General features: G+C 29.7%; 1 protein-coding gene across 2 annotated transcripts in view; it reads left to right on the top strand.

Moving 5' to 3' along the window:
- Hpr1 (THO complex 1-like protein Hpr1) overlaps positions 1–17,769 on the top strand; it is a 132,535-nt gene that overhangs the window by 3,025 nt on the left and 111,741 nt on the right. Inside the window, exons 2-3 of one of the 2 annotated variants that reach the window (XM_075369461.1) lie at positions 2,262–2,335; positions 5,794–5,905. The gene's annotated coding sequence lies outside the window, so the exon portion shown is untranslated. The remainder of the gene's footprint in view (positions 1–2,261; positions 2,336–5,793; positions 5,906–17,769) is intronic. The other variant, XM_075369460.1, reaches the window with a different exon arrangement.

Genomic DNA, 17,769 nt, shown 5'->3' with positions numbered 1-17,769 from the left:
ATTTTAAGTTTAATTATTCATCTCCAAAAATGTATCAGCTACATTAATGTACTAAGAGAAACTACATTGTGTATACCATCTATAGAAAAATATGTAGTCCTTAGGATTGACCTAATATTTTGTTATATGAACTTTATTAATACTAATCGTTTGAACTGAAAATTAGTTTTATAAGTATTATAAGTAGAACTAAAATTCAATGTGCGTTTTTTCTTTTTATCCTAGATACATTATAAGTTAGTTCTACTTATAATGTAGAAAAATAAAAAAACAAAATTTGGAAAATTATTCTTTTTTGCAAATTATTTGCCATTTGAATTCTTTGCGGGTGCTCCAATAACCCCAATACCTGATACATTTGATTAGACTAAATCGTTAATTATTATTATTATTTTTTAATTATACATTTTTCAGAACATTTTTTTCTGAATTTGAATTGAATTCGAAAAAGAATTCCGCCAATTTGTAATGAATTTTTTTTCTTTTCCTTGAATTTTACTGGCATCAACTGCTATGGTCAATAGCTCGATGGAAAGCGTATGGAAAAATGCCATGCCTGACCGGGATTTGAACCCGGGACCTCCGGATGAAATACCGAGACGCTAGCAGAAGATCGGCTTTAATGTACTTTTATTTTTTTAAAAGTGACATTAAAAAATAGAAAAAAATCGTTATGTAAAACAGATTTTTTATTATACAAATTTAATTAATTGTTTAAAAGAAATAAATAATTTTTAGATTTAATTTTTATGAAGTCTTTTAAAATTAAATTATTTTTTTTTAATATACAAACTATTCTAGATTCAGTTTTTCCCTTATTACGTAGGATATTAATTTTCTCTCCCAAATTTAACAAAAAACAAATGCTTATATTAGTTAAAAATATTACCAAACCAATAAAATATTATCCGAGAAAATAAATGTTAAATATTTAGTAATTTATTAATCGTATCTCCTTAAAAGGTTGTGATTAGGTACATAAAGATTGTGAACATGATGGTGGTTACAACCTTTTGAGGTTTTAAAACTTACAAGATTTACAAAATTTTATAAACGTCTTCATGGCCATTTTGGTCTCCCTCTCGCGTTGCTTCAAATTGAGAAAGCCTCAATTACCTTTTTTGTACGAATTAATTATCCGAATACTAAGAAAATACAACAATAACTTCTGAAATCAATTGGAATTACAACCTGTAAAAGTTGAAATAAGAAAACAAAACACAATTTTTTTAGTGTGTTGAAATTTATATCCAGTTTCAAATTGTGTCGTATTCAACGATTAAGTAGATAAATTAATTAGGTTAAATTGTACCTTTTTGTTTACTCTTGAGTTCTAAAAAAAAATAAAAATAAAAAACAATAAAGATTTTACTCATTATTTTCTGATTTAACAAATTTATATTATATTTTTCAAATATATACTTATGTATTCACTTTTCGCTTTCTTTTTTTTTTTTGATTACGATGAAAAATTAATTTTTGTAGCATGTGAAAAATACCTAATACTGACATTCGTACTCAGAACCTATTGAATCAAAAATACGCGGAAACCTACTTTGCTTGACGGATTGTAAGCGTCTCTTATATGAAGAGGTTGTTATTATTTAAACAATTTTTTTTTACTTTCTTTTTGAACTGTATTTGTATCTACCAAAAAATTCTCTCTTTACCCCAGATTTATATTTCTCAATGTTTTTAAATTCTGTAAGTTTAAAAATATTAAAACTTTGGATTCAAAATTGTACTAATGTATGTGTGTGTTGGTGAATATTTTGTTATTCTTCTCGGGGATAGTTTAACTTCCACTATGAAATTTTGTGCGACACCATGTTTATTAAGGTAATTGATTTCAATAAATTTACCTCCTCTAAGATTTATATACTGTTATATGCACGTAATTCAGTCAGGTGTAATATCTAATCCAGTAATTTATCTTGGTCGTTTATATCGTGTCGTTTAATAACTTATGCTTTGTGATATAAGTTTTGTATGTTGTTTATTATTTTTTTTGTATTTGTATTCAGAATTGGATAAAGTTAAAATTAAAACATATAATTAATGAATCTATAAAAAAACTGGTGTGTCAATCAATCTATCAATCAACCTTTAGTTCTCTTAACAGATTTATAAAAAATAATTACAAAATTAAAATAATAAATTTTTGTGGCACAAATTTAGTTTGGATGTGGTTTAGTATTCAGTTTTTACTTTCTTGTACGAAATAAAGGAAGTATGTAATCGCGAAAAATTTCGGTTTTCAGGTTTCAACGGAAATATCCATTTTGACCATCCCTGAATCCATTTTGATTAGTTTCGACGCGACGTCTGTACGTACGTAAGTATCTCGCATAATTCAAAAACGGTTAGCCGAAGGATGTTGAAATTTTTTATTTAGGACTGTTTTAACATCTAGTTCTGCACCTCTCCTTGCAATCGACTGAACCAAAAATATCCAAAAAAGCCCAAAATTCAAAAAAACCTGGATTTTCGACTTTTTCTTAACTTCAGTAATACGTCCTCATTGAGAGTGTTTCAATGATATATAATAAGTGGTATTTATTTTCATTGGTTTCAGAGTTATAGCCAAATTAAATTTTAATTTATGAAATATTTGAATCTTATAATGGGTAGACACGTTGGTTCGAATCAGACTTCATCATCTTTTTTTTAATTTTTATTTTTTTAAATTAGAATATATTGATTTATTAATAATTATTAACTTCAAATTATAAAAAATGTCTATATGTGATTTAATAGGCGTACAAGTAAGTCACGTGTTATCCACATCAGATTTGGTGAAACATCTGATTATTCGTTTTTGTTTCCGTTTTGTTGATGGCTACATCATAACAATTTAAAAAAACATAATATTAGATAGAAATAAGACATACATTTATTTAAAGAGTAATAAAAGGAGTTTTACTCTATCGTAATATTTCAGTTAAAATTGTTGAATGAATAATAGTATAAATATTTGATGTTAATAACTAATATTTTAGCAATTGTGTAACTGCCCACATTATTAAAGAATTGGAAGATCGTATCTCACTTTCAAATGAAATAAGTTTAAATGAAGTGCAACAAAAAATGGGTATATGTAATTTAATAGGCGTACAAGGAAGTATGTGGTGTTCACATCAGATTTTTTATTTTCTGGTTTGTTATTTATCTACTTCATTTTCTCTTTAACAAACACAATTTTTACCAAGATTATTATTTTTTTTATTAAAAATAGAAATAATAAAAATATTCTTTAATTAATATAAATATTTAAAGGAAAAATAAATGAACAACTTGTTACCTATTAGAACATAAATATATATGTATATAAAAGATTAATGAATAAATATAAATAAAGATTAAGTTGTTTATACGTATTAGAAAAAATGTTATATGATGCCTGACAGTTTGAATCCCGGTTAGGGTTGGCCTTTTTCCTATGCTGTAAAACTCGTCTTTTATCTAATAAAGAAAGAAAATCGTAATAGGCATCACCTTGTACCTACGAATGTTAATAAATCAATAAAATGTTTGAGAAAATTTAAATGTATACATTAATCCAAGAAGATGAATTTATCAAACTTTTTGATATAAAAATATCAAATAGATGAAAAAATTTACCCAAATTAAATTTAAGAAATAAAAGGAAAAACTTAAATACTTTTTTTAAATAAAAAATAAAAACTAATATGGTAATTAATTGACAACGTATTTTTTATATTAATATACTCAGCAAACATAGACAAAATATTTTGTAATAATTATAAAAATAAAATAGAAAAATAAATATTTTTCATAATTATTCAAACTGGTAGATAATAAAATTAATTGGTAATTTACATACATACATACACGCGCGCGCGCGCGCGCGTATGTAACGAGAAAATTTGTCACTAATAAGTAGTATACTTATATATCAGGTTGTATACCCAACGACGTAAATCTTTTCATAAACAGGCCTAAAATAACCCACCGGATTGGTCTAATGGTGAACGCGTCTTCCCAAATCAGCTGATTTGGAAGTCGAGAGTTCCAGCGTTCAAGTCCTAGTAAAGGCAGTTACTTTTATACGGATTTGAATACTAGATCGTGGATATCGGCGTTCTTTAGTGGTTGGGTTTCAATTAAACCACATATCATCCTCATTCATCCTCTGAAATATTATCTGAAAGGTAATTACCGGAGGCTAAACAGGAAATAGAAAGGCCAAAAATAAAAGAGGTTTTCTAGACTTCTAAATTTGTTTAAACTAGTTTATTTCATGCTTTACAGGAGTTTAAATTCTATTTATGAATATATTTTTATCTTTTAAAATCAAATAAGGAGTAACATTAGATAAAGGCAAGTTTTGAATTAGAAAATAAGGAATAACAAAATTAAAAAAAAAGATGAAAAAAAGCAGTGAAAATTTACAAAACCTAATTTTTTGTTGCACAAATAAACAGTTTCGTAGATAGTTCCTACCAAAAGTAATAATAATAACTAAATAAAGTTTTTATTTACTTTTTTTTTTTTAAATACTTATATAAAAAATTAGATCCTACGGATTTTTCTTTTATTTATTCAATCCTTCTCATCTCCTTTATTATATTATACGTTATGTTTAAATTTATTTATTATACGTATTATATATTTAAAAATTACAGTTATATAATTAAAAAATATTAAGAAAATAAGTTTTATAGTAAATCAGGCACAGTTTTTACGCATACAAAGACCTGTTAGGTTTTAAACCAGAAAAAATAAATATTAATATTAAAATATAAGTAATTAATAAAACAATAAAATTAATGGAAACAGTTTAGAGTGGTCTTCATCAAGGTATCTTCTCGTTCAATTGATCTTTGATACAATTGAATATAAGGATTATTTCAAATTCTTGTGAACACGTTATAATCGGTTTTTTTTTTTAATAATCTTCTATAGATGTGTGTAAATAAAAAAAATTTCTTCAAGATTGCTAGAAGTTTCGTAAAAATATCAGAACCTTTCTGAAAAGTTTTAATTTTATTTTTTTGGATTTTTGTCTTTTATTAAAAAAGTATGATCTAAATTTCGTTTTTAGAATAAAAAAAAAAAAAATCATAAATATTTGATTTTGAAAGATTATGAAAGAGTTTTCACAAAATTATTAAAAAATCACAACTGTTTCTGAATACAATAGCTTTCTCAGATGAACTTTTCTTTTTGTTACATCTGACGAAACAATTGTTACGACTTTTTAAAAATAATTTTGGTAAAATCAAATAAGATATTTGTTTATTTTGTTTTGTTATGATGAATTTTCATCAAGTAACGGCTTCATCCATCGATTATTGTTAGATATTTATAATTATAATTTATAACGACCGTTCCGTTAAAGGAGGGATCAGACCGTATGATCCAATTTATTTAAATATTACGCAATTATTTTGGATATTTTCTATAAAGCAACTGAAAATTCTACGATTTAAATTCTTTTCCTTTTGAAAATTGATCCTGCATAAGTTAATATACAACAATTTTTTTTTTCTAAAGTGGGTTGGTGAATATTTTAAGCTAAAACACAACCAAAACTTAAATTAAGGTTAGGATTAGGTGCTCAACTAGCTTGTTTCATTATAATTTACCAAGCCCTTGCATAATTTACGAATTAATATACGGTAGACTTAATTCTATTTAGTTGTGTAAATGTTTTGAATGGTTAGCAAAAGATGAGATCATTTCTCAATTTTTTAACTTAATTCTAATACGACATAAGCATAGCACCGTATAATCTTATTTCATTGCTCTGTTTTTTACATTTTTTTACAGACCAAACGTTTTTACTACTAAGGAGCAAGGAACTACTACTATTTCACATTAGGACTTTCGTATAAAGGCCATTTATGAATGATGAAGCAATAATTACATGCTTACATTTAGGGTGAGTAATTAATCCAATGTTTATTTTTTCTTTTAAACGGAAATCTTGTAATGTGTTACAAAATATTCTAATGCGACAAGTGAATGGTGATGTCAGTAGTCAACCCTACTAATTCCAACTATTTCATAATTTCCACAATTCCATAATCTGTAGACTGGACTTTCAGCAACAACTTCACTTTAGGAAACATCAAGAATCTGGTTACATTATTTATTTTTTATTTTAGGAAAGATTAAAAGACTTCATCAGCAGCAACTTCAGATTAAAACTTACAGAATATTTTGCAACCAGCGAATAGAAAATAGAATCTCCAGAGATTCGTAGGCAGCCTCCACCCACTAAAAAACAAATTGGTGGACAAGTGCCACCAGTCGATATTGACAGAATAGTCAGACTGTTATCAGTTAGTACAGATTGGACCCCAAACGGATCCAAAATGTTAATGAAAAATGAAAGATGAGGGAATAGTGGAAAGTGTTTTAAAAACACTTTCCACTCGTGGAGGAACCTCAACATGAGGTAGGTATTCTTATCCATAGAATAGTAAAAGACTCCTTTAGATAGCAGACGCTTAATTTCGTTCATAACCATTCGGGAGGTTGGACAATTTTTAGCAGGTTTATTTGTAGGATATTATATATTAGCGATTTTGCATTGACAATCTTATTATGCTGCAAAGTTACGTTTAATCCTCTTTAACTATGTTTTCCTCTTTAACTTGTTTGTTTAGTTAAATTTTTAAAGGACTGGGATTTTTCAGTTTGTTTTCTTGCATGCGTAAAGTTTTTTTATTAAAAATATCACTGTATATTTATTTCCGCTTTCAGTTAATCTTTTTAATCATCCTTATAAAAATAAAGATTAGTCCTCATACCTGCTTTTGAGATAAACTTACTAACGTGGTTCAAGCGTAAAAAGTTGCGAAAAAGGATAAGGTTGATGTAAAATTATCTAACTTATTCTCATCTATCCAATTGTATTTCGATAAAATGTGGGGAAAATATTTCATTAACACTATTTATAAATCAAAAGTTTCATTAAAATTGTTGGAGATCAGTGCACGTATGCCCGCACACACTTACATGTTCTTGCATCGTTACGTGTGGTTACTTTTATCCATTTATAGGGGTGTATTTGTTAAATTTCACTTTTATTATTATTATTATTTTATTTTTATAAATATTTATATATTCCTGGAATAAAGAAAAGTGCTTTGTAAAAGTTTTTTTTAAATATATGAATGGAGGGGAAAATAATTTTTTATGTTAAAATTACGTCAACAACAAGGTTGTGATGATTAAAATTTCTAACTACAATTACATCCACTTTTACCTTTACGTTACTGCTTATGGAATTAAACAAACAACTGGTTTTTTATTTGTTTAATCTTTTTTTTTTGTATTTATAAAATGAATCATATATTGGTACGTGCTACTATAATTATAATAAAGAAATCAATTACCGTAATTTATTTGAAGTATAAAGAGTAATAAATAATTGATTTTTATGTTTATTACAATTACATTTAATTATTTATTAAATATAATTTAATAATGATAATAATAATAATTTAATATATATATAATCATCCTTATTTCATGGTTGAAATTTCTCACCAATTTTCAGGGTTCTACAAATTTTTTAATAATTTTTTATTATCAAAATATTAAAAAAATTAATTTTAATATTTAAATAAATGGCAAAATAATAAGCTTTAATTATATTATAATCGCGATTATAATATAATAATAATAAAATATTACAATTATTACTCTTTATCATAATGATTAACCCACCGAGTTGGTCTAGTGGTGAACTCGTCATCGCAAATCAGCCGATTTCGAAGTCGAGAGTTCTAAGGTTCAAATCCTTGTAAAGGCAGTTACTTTTATACGGATTTAAATACTAGATCGTTGATACCGGTGGTCTTTGGTGGTTGGATTTCAATTAACTACACATCTCAGTAATGGTCGACCTGACACTACAAGACAAGACACTTCATTTACATTCATACATATATATATCATCCTCATTCATCCTATGAAGTAATACCTTATGGTGGTTTCAGAGGCTAAACAGAAAAAAAAATTTCATATTGATTTTATAAAAAATGTATCTTATTTCAATTCTGGAACAATAAATTAATTAGTGTTTTGTTGGAAGTAAATTTTACTACTTTACGGTTTAAATTCCATTTAAAACGTTTGACTGGTCCTGTTTAAATCCAACTAGTGATGATATATTACCGATAATTGAACCCCAACGATTTAAATCATTTAATAACATAGATATTCAAATTTAAATAAAAATTTAATATTATCTCAATATTTATTATTTTTTTATCAGTGTCGAGCATTACTCCAAAACGGGTGAAAGAATATCTGATGAGCGATTTTTGGTAGGCTTATTTATTTTACAGTAGAACAACAGATTTAATTTTTGTCGCATCATCTAAATGGATTTTAATTTTTGATTCGGGTCAGGCATGGCATTTTCACACACGCTGCAAATCATTCATCTCATCCTCTGAAGCATGTCTAACGGTGGACCCGGAGGTTAAAAAAAAAAAAAAAAAAAAAAAAAAAAAATTAAATCGGGTTTTTTAATATTTAATTAGCTTAAAGATGTCTAATAAATTGTTTTAAGGATGTTGTTTTATTTGATTTTTCAGATTTCTTTAATTATGATTGTTAATTTTTCTTAAATATTTTATTTTTTTATTTTATAATATTAAATTTTTTTTTTTTTTAATACCTAGCTAAAATCTTGATATATTTTATTTTTAATAAACTTAGAAATTCTTGCGTTCGTGTCAGTTTCTGTAGACTAAATTCATACCATTTTACTTAGAATCAAATTTTTTTACAAGTTCTTTTGTTTAGTACGTTTTTGTGTTATTACCTAATTTACAAAGTTATTTTACGCCTAACATAAAATATTGTATTTTTCGATCCCAATTCTTAATCGCTTTCATCATATTTCTCGAAATCTACTAAAAATACAGTTGTGGAATTTATTAATTTTTTTTCAATTTTTCAGGTCAGATTTCAAATAAAACTTCTAAAATTTAATCTTTAATTTGAGTTCCAAGAATTACAGTCTGACTTACTTTTACTGAAAACGCAGAAACCAGGACGTAAAATTGTTTTGCCGGTCGACACTTGCTAACGAAGCGTTTCCTAACCCATGTTTATACGAACTTTCTTCTTTATTTTTACCAGTAAAATATGTTCTGAAAATTTGTTACATTCTTCGTGTATCACTCTGTATATATAATGTAAGACTAAAGGAAGTTTTGGAAGATTAATTGTTATATCATAACCTTAGATTTGCATAGATTATTTGCTGTTAGTTATACGAGACCCAATTTTTACCTACATTTGTTAAAGAATTTAAATAACTGTAGATACTTTTGCGCTAAAAATATGTTGAGGAATAATTACTTAACTCAAAAAAACCAGAAACCGTAAATTTTTTACTTACGTTAGTCTAGCGCTAGCATTAGAGATGCAATATATACGAGAGGTTATCTCTAAAGTAAAGACCACTTCATTGTAAAAAAATTTATTCTGAAAACTTTATAAATATTTTTTATTTCTCTTAAACTACATACCTTATATTACTTTTCTATATAATCGTCACATGAATTAAGACATTTATCGTAGCGACACACCAGCTTCAATATACTCTTTTCGTATTCTTCTGCCGCTAGTCCATTTAATCACTGATTAACAGCATTTTTAAGTTCATCTTCACCCGCGAACTGCTTACCACTCAAAAGTTCTTTCAATTTCCCAAAGAAATGGTAATCAGAAGAAGCTAAGTCCAGACTACTCGGTGGGTGATCGTAAATTTTCCATCCAAATGTTCTCAGTACGTCACGCGTCGGATCCGCAACACGTCGACGTGCATTAATCGTGCAGCAGGACGACGCCGTTGGTCAGCCGCCCTCGTCGCCGATTTTGAATGGCGCGCCGTAACTTACGTAGAGATTTGAAATATGCTTCTGCATTTATAGTCGTTCTGCGTGGCATGAAATCAATCAGCCAGTATACCAAACCGATCCCAAAAGACTGTGGCCATCAGTTTGGGTCCAAATGGCTGTGGTTTGACCTTTGTTGGTCTGGTTGGTGATTGAGGATGACGATATTCACTTGCCTGCCGTATTCCGTCTGGCGTGTAATACGAAATCCATGTTTCATCGCCGGTAACAATTGAATTATGGAACTCATCATCTTTTTCTGTATAGCGCATCAAAAATTTTAAAGCAGATCCCATTCGGATTTTTTGTGACTTTCCGTTAAGGCGTGCGGCACCCAACGTGCACAAACCTTTTTGAAGCCTAAATTTTCATGAAGAATGCGATCAATAACAACTTTTGAAACATCAAGAAAAAAAGGGCCGGAAATCGCTGAGCGACGATCTTCGCTGATTTCAGCATCGACGCGTTTCGAATCCTCGGTGATTATGGTGGGCCTCCCCGAGCGTTCTTTATCATGCGCATTAATTCTGTTATTTCTAAACCTTTCACACCATTTTCGGATGTTTCTTTCATTGACATTATCACCGAACACAGCAAACAACCGCCTGTGAGTTTCAGTTTCCACGTATTTCACAGTCGGCGGCAACATCGATTTTCCTACACATTTTATAACGTAATAACTCACACGTAATCAAATATATTACAACGCAACACCTTACAGGCAACAATTCAGTGTGTACATTACTACCGTGTCCGTGAACGACACATGTTCGCTAACCTTAAGGAGAGAAATTTCCCAGCGGTCTTTGCTTTTAGAGATATCCCTCGCATATAAAGGGTGTCTCAATAAGAACCGGTACTTTAATTAAGAAAAAACTAATTTACCTTGAACAACATTTAATATTTTTTATTGTACTACGTAATATAAATACACTGTAGAACGTTAAACATTGAGAAATATGTCAGCCAAATGACGACCGCCATGGCTCCGTCGGCAGATGTCCACTCTTTAAATAAAAATTTCAAATACATAATTATTCTTATATTAGTAAGTAAATTTCTTCAATACAGTGGTGAATTTCGTTCTTGAAATCTAGGAGTGTCTGTAGATTATTGACTTACACATTACTCCTCATATAACCCCACAAATCTAACGCACGCGACCCCACAAGGTTGTATTTAGATCACATGACCTGGTTGGCCAGTTCTGATATCCAAAAGGAAAGATTACATTATCTTGAAATTAGTCTCCAATAACCGGATGGTTTCAGGTACCATGTAGCAGGTCGCACCATCCTGTAGGAACCATATCTTCTATGTCCATATCTTCCAATTTTGAAAAAAAATCTTCGAGTATTGCACAATAACAAACAGCATTCATCTTAACAGTAACATCTCCGTCGTTCTCGAAGAAATAGAGCCCGATCTATTCCGATCACCCCCCCCCAGCTAAAATTACGCATCGTACCGTCACTTTTTGTGAATGCATGGATCGCGTGTGAAGTTCCCCTGGATTTTCACTTCTCCATATTCGACAATTTTTTTTATTCACCAAGCCGTTAAAATGGAAATGAATCACGTCGCTAAATTGTCTCGGTGATTGAATTTTGTATGAACGAAGGTCTTTTGTCAAAACTCGTTGTACGAAGCCCGTGAAATGTTTAATTGTTGTGCTCGATGGCGTATTAATGTTTTAAGATTAATTGTTACACTCTCGCTCGGTGCAGCGATGTTTAGTACAGACCTGGCCGGAACGTTGACGTAGACGCGTTGTATCATCTTTGAGGGAATACGAATGTTCAATTTTTTAAATGACTCTTCAAAAATTTACCGCGATGGAGCATTGCGTGTACCGAAATGAGTACGTAAATTTCTCATTGTTTCCGCCAAAACACTCCCCGCTTTGTAATGAGTTTTTACAATAAATAAACGTTGCTCTAACGCGTACCTTGTTATTTCTAATAACGTCTTACTCTCACTAAGACAGATATTAAATATAGCAACTTAGAAATTTGTAATTCGAAAATGGATCGTAATTTAAAATACCGGTTCTTATCGAGACACATTTTATATATAAAGGAAATACCATTCGATCACTTATTCATCTCACAACCTTGCGAAGGAGTGGTTCTAACAAGTAAATATTTCAAATGTCTTTTTATCACTTAAGAACTGATAAGAAATTCAACATCTTTAAGGCAAAACTATAAACTAAGTGACTAATCCGATGAATAAAAACTATTTCCAATCTCCTACCAAAAAGTATTAATGTTATGTTTTAGTTAATTTCATCAACTGTTATTCTGCTAGTTGAATTGTTAATGATAAAACTAAGGGCATGGGGAGTAAAGGATACTCAATAACGTTTACGGGATATTTATAATTTCCATTAATAAAATATTTAAATTATTCTTTTTTTAAAGCAAAAACTGCAGGAATATAGATTCTCTAAGTACAAGTGTAAATAAAAAAATATATAAAGCAGAAACTTATGATATTGACTCTAATGATTTATGTAGCGTAATACTTTAAAAAGTTAAAAAAATAATGGATAATGATGATGTTTCAACTAATAAATGAATGTACATTAAATTAATAATAATCGTCCTTTAATGGAGAAATTAGATACATTATATTTTCAACTAATAACGCTGTCCAAGACTGTCTCAGCAACTTAAAACCTAAAATCTACACTTCTAGATGAAGATTTAATAATGGTAATGCCATTTATTTAATTATCTCCTTAAATTTTATAATAGATAAATTCCATCATAAATAAATTTAATAATTAATCATTTGTTCAGCAGTACAATTTTACTGGATTTTCTGCGTAACCATTTTTATGTTGATTTGTGATTCAACTGCATGTATTATAAAATATATATATATATATATATATATATGTGTGTGTGTGTGTGTATATATATATATATATATATATATATATACAGAGTGATTCAGGAGAAAAGGGAAATAATTTGGAAACTGATTCCAGAGCTTGAATACGAAAAATGTTTATACAAACTATGTCTGAAAACGCTTTGATATCGATTAACAGCTAGTGAAAAATTTTGCCCGGATTTCAGTTCCTCTGTTGAAATAGGGTAACACTGAAATTTTTAAGGCGCTTTAAAAGGGATAAACTTGATGTTTCCTGATCTTAAAAATCGAATAAAATAAATCCCTGAATTGTATCTTCCTTAGTTTTCATGATACCCAACGTAAAACATTCGACGACAAAAAACAAGTTTTTTTTTAGGTTTGTGATACAATAACTCTGTTAAATGACAAAATTCGTAAATTTTATTATCAAAACTTGTAGAGAATTTAATTCTGAAAAAATTGATGTAATAGTTTCTATAAAACATAAAAAGAAATCTACTTCTATTATTAAAAATAAAACTTTACAGAAAAAATTTATGAATTTTTAAAAAAATAATATTTTTTTTAATTGTGAAAATGATACACTTTCCAGAGTTCATGTTTTACCTGAACGTCAACCGGTACATGGTGATGAAGGGAAAATATTCTTCAGATGGTACAGCTTAGTCCTACAACGAGCATTCGAAGAATTTCTACACGACTCAACATTCCAAAAAGTACAGTGTGGAGGACATAATATGCTTATGGACTGCATCCTTATTACGATCGGTAACTTCAATACCTCCAGCTTGGTGGCTGTGTCTGACGACTGCAGTTTTGTCAACTGGTTAAAAATAATTATTACTTAATTTCGTTCATATTATTTTCGGACAATGCTTACTTTTATCCGTTATGGCCCGAACAACACACGGAATTCACATCGGTGATTTCAAGAAAACCCACATGCTGTAGTCGAATCAAATTTCCAGCAACGATTTTCGGTGAACATTTAGTGTGATATGATCGATAATAATCAATTAATAGGTCTTATCATACTAGAACAGCGTGTCACGGGAGAACTATCTGGAATTTTAAGCAATAGATTTCTTAATAATTTTTCTATAATTTTTATTTTTACTGCTTAATAATTTCTCACCGGCGAAACGAATTGAAATTTACTATCAATTTGATGGAGCACCAACACATTTCAAGAATGAAATAAAACAATTCTTAGATAAAAAATTTATTGGTAAATGGAGTGAACGTAGAGGACCGGTAAATCGACCGACTAGATCACCGGACCGTACTCCCTTACGTTACTATTTATGGGAATAGATAAAATGGAGGTATATAAGCGAAAAGTAGACGAACATGATGAACTGATCACATTCGCATTCTCAGTGCTGCTGCCGGAGAAATCTATTCATAGAAATTTTTATGTTGGTTTTGTATAAGTTTTTTATCCTGATATATTTTTGTTTTATAAATCATTTCATATTTCATCTTTAAAGTTTATTTTACAACGTTTAACTATTTTTAATCAAAGAAATTATAATCTACACTCATAAAATATTTATTGTTCCAAGGGACTGAAATTGTTAACAAAGAAGCGATTTCGATTTTTGGTGAACGTTTAGTGTGGCATGATCGATAATAATCAATCAATTAATAGACCCTACCATACTAGTACAACGTGTCTCGGAAAGAACTACCTGGTAATTTAAGCAATAAACTTTTTATTTAATAATTTTTCAATAATTATCTTATTTTTTTAGTGCTTAACAATTTCTCATTGGCGAAACGAATTGACTACCGTTATAAACACGTATTAATGTTAATACATGAATGATAAAATTTTAAACGTATTTGTTATATAAATTGTTATTAAATAGTCTGATAAGCAATGAAAATACATAAAAATACGCCTTAAAAGAAAGTATTCGATATTGTATGTTTTTTGTAATCAGTCGGGACGCGTGCGCCAATAGATGGCGCAAGAGGCAGCTCGCGCGCGCTCGAGCGGCCCGCCGCCCGCGCTACGCACGGTGTACTTTAAAAATTTCCATGACTTTTTTCTTTGGCATATTAAGAGCTGAAACTTTATGAAAAACTACATAATATCTTAAATTTTAATACTGTATGGGTTAAAAATGAAAATTCAAAACTTCGTTGCGCAACTTTTGCAATTGAATGTGCTAACTCGTGAAAATGCACATAAAATATTCAAAAAATCATAACTCAGCCGGAAAATTTGCTCGATTTTTCGAAGAATCACTTGAAGATAAAACCGTTAAAATTGTGTTAAGAAATATTTAATATCCGGCTGAGATGCAGCGAATTAAACACAAAAAAAATCATGAAAAATATTTGTTTTTTCATTTTTGATTAAAATGCAATTTTGAGAATGTTCCCCAATTCCAGATCAAAATATACTTCATATTCAGATTCAGCACCCTCGAAAACATAAAGTAATGTGGAAATTAGCGATTAAAACGATGATGATTGGTTCTTCAAGTTTCTAAGCGACTTTTAGGAGTGTCCCGCTCGCGTAATACTGCTGGTTTGTAATAAATGTTTAATACCCTTAAAAAATGCCATGGTTTCAATTTAATTAAATAAAATAATAAATCATTAACACATATTTTAATAATTTATTATTTTATTTAATAATTTTAAATTTATAAAAAAATTAATTTTGAAAAAGTAACCATGATGGTGATTATTTTCTTAATTTACGTAGGAGTATTTATTAATTTTTTTTTTTGTTTCCGTGGATATATAACAATAAGTAAAAGTATAATAATATTTCAGTCAAATAATTTAGAATTAAATTTTATAAAATAGTTTCTTTGGTAACTACCCTTAGTAATTACCTCTAAGTAAAAGATGTGTAAAATTCCGAATTTACCATTAACAGTTATTAAAAACACAAGGATTAGCGTTTGAAATTTTTTCGATTAAACTATTAAATAATTACTTGAGGTGTATCTAAGTCCGTTTTTTAAGCGATAGCTTTTACAGAATAAAGTTTTGTGGAATAAAATTATTCCCCAAAATACAGAATACAGAATAAAAATAGAAATAAAGAAAAGAAAATACAGAAAAAGAAATACAGAATAAAGTTTTGGGGAATAAAATTATTCCTCAAAACTTTATTCTGTAAAAAATATCGCTTACTACAATATCACTTTGACATATGTTTACTATATATGTTGTTCACTATATAATATAATATATATATATATATATATAGAGAGAGAGAGAGAGAGAGAGAGAGCGGTCGTATGTAAAAGTAATAAAAATGCCTCAAAAATTCATTTACAGAATATTTATAGTGACAACTTTTAAGATATTAAGCATAGAAAATTGAGATTTTGAAAATTCCCTGCTACAAAACGGTCTATTTTGTTCAATATGAGGTAATTACATCAAGTAGGCTAAATTTAAAACAGGTTCAATTAAATTTTATTTGTAAGTTAAATAGTTTCCCATAGATCTTTATCTTATTGCACTTGTTCGTTAATGCAATAATCTGTAAGAGATGTTTTTGTAAGCCCTGTAATTCCAAAACGGCTCACTAATGGTTTCATCATTAGTGGGACTGATATCGATATATTTGTGAGTAGAAATCTTAGATTGTAAGATTGATTGATCTACATTTTAAAAGGATGAAATATTAAACCGTAATTGAGAGATCAATAAAAACTACTTGATTTGAGAATTAAATGAAAGACTTCTTTCAAAGTGTAATTAAAAAACTTTGCAGACATTTAGCGATGATGGACGATCCATAAATTTAGTTAAGCATAAAAATATGGACTAAAGACTCCCTTCCATAATCTCATAATGAAAGAATTCGCCACATTTTAGAACCCGCTTTCCCTGCCACAGTAAGTTCTTACGTGATTAAAAATGAAGTTAAAACAAACGAGAGCAAATCAGGCGAGGTTAAAACAGTTAAGGTATAACTTGGTAAAATATAAAAACTTTAGAAAACGATAAAGATATATATTTACAACAGAACAAAATTTATCATCTCTTAGATGTTGTTGAGGGTTCGCGGCTTAACCAGGATATTGAGAGACTAACAAACTAAAAATTTCTTATAAATACAATCTATTACTCTAAACACATAGAAAATAAAACAAATAATGATAGTAATAACAATAATAATGCCCCTTTTCTTTTTTCCTGTTTAGCCTCCGGGAATTACCGTCAGGTATTACTTTAGAGGATGATATGTATGAGTGTAAATGAAGTGTAGTTTTGTACAGTCAGTCTCAGGTCGACCGTTCCTGAGACGTGTGTTTAATATAAACCAACCACCAAAAAACATCGGTATCCATGATCTAGTATTCAAATCTGTATAAAACTGTATAAAGCTGTTCTGCAAAGACATGTTCACCATTAGACCAACCCGGTGGGTAATAATGCTACGGACAAACCCAACCCCATGTCCGTTCAATAACTTCTTCACACTCGTCTCGGGCGGGCAGCGACAGGGTACTTCGGTACCTTCATTACTGACCGTTGCCAATGAGGTCTTGCTCAGAACCCCTGTGGAATACTTGATTAGCGGTCTCGAAATGGTTGCGGTTGTGCTTCTCGTTTTCGCAGTTTATAGCGGTGGCGAGAGGCATGATCGTGATCTATTTTGCCGACGCTGGGTGGAATGCGGATGAGGCCCCATCCCTTTTCCCGGATGTGGGGCCGAGTTTAGGGTGGGCGGCTATGAGTTTAGCTTTGCCGAGTTGTTAAAAGGGTAACCATGTGTCAGTTACTTTGGCCCTTGGCAGGGATTGTCCTACGAGTAAAGATATCGGAGCCCTTACTGCTACGTACGAGCCCTGGGATTTCGGTATCCCCGGCCCGGGTTAAATTTGTGGAAGGCGACTGACTGGGGGAACCCAGACAGGATCTGTGATCCGGGGCAAGCCCAACCATCTCACTGTCCGCACCTTACGATATATTGATTGGCAAAACTACAGGTTATGGATACGTCTACTTCCACACCTCCATG

Source organism: Lycorma delicatula, chromosome 6 (genome assembly GCF_047948215.1).
Source record: "Lycorma delicatula isolate Av1 chromosome 6, ASM4794821v1, whole genome shotgun sequence".
Lineage (NCBI taxonomy): Eukaryota > Metazoa > Arthropoda > Insecta > Hemiptera > Fulgoridae > Lycorma > Lycorma delicatula.
The sequence above is the reverse complement of the archived record's forward strand: the minus strand, read 5'-3'. Positions and strand labels throughout refer to the sequence as shown.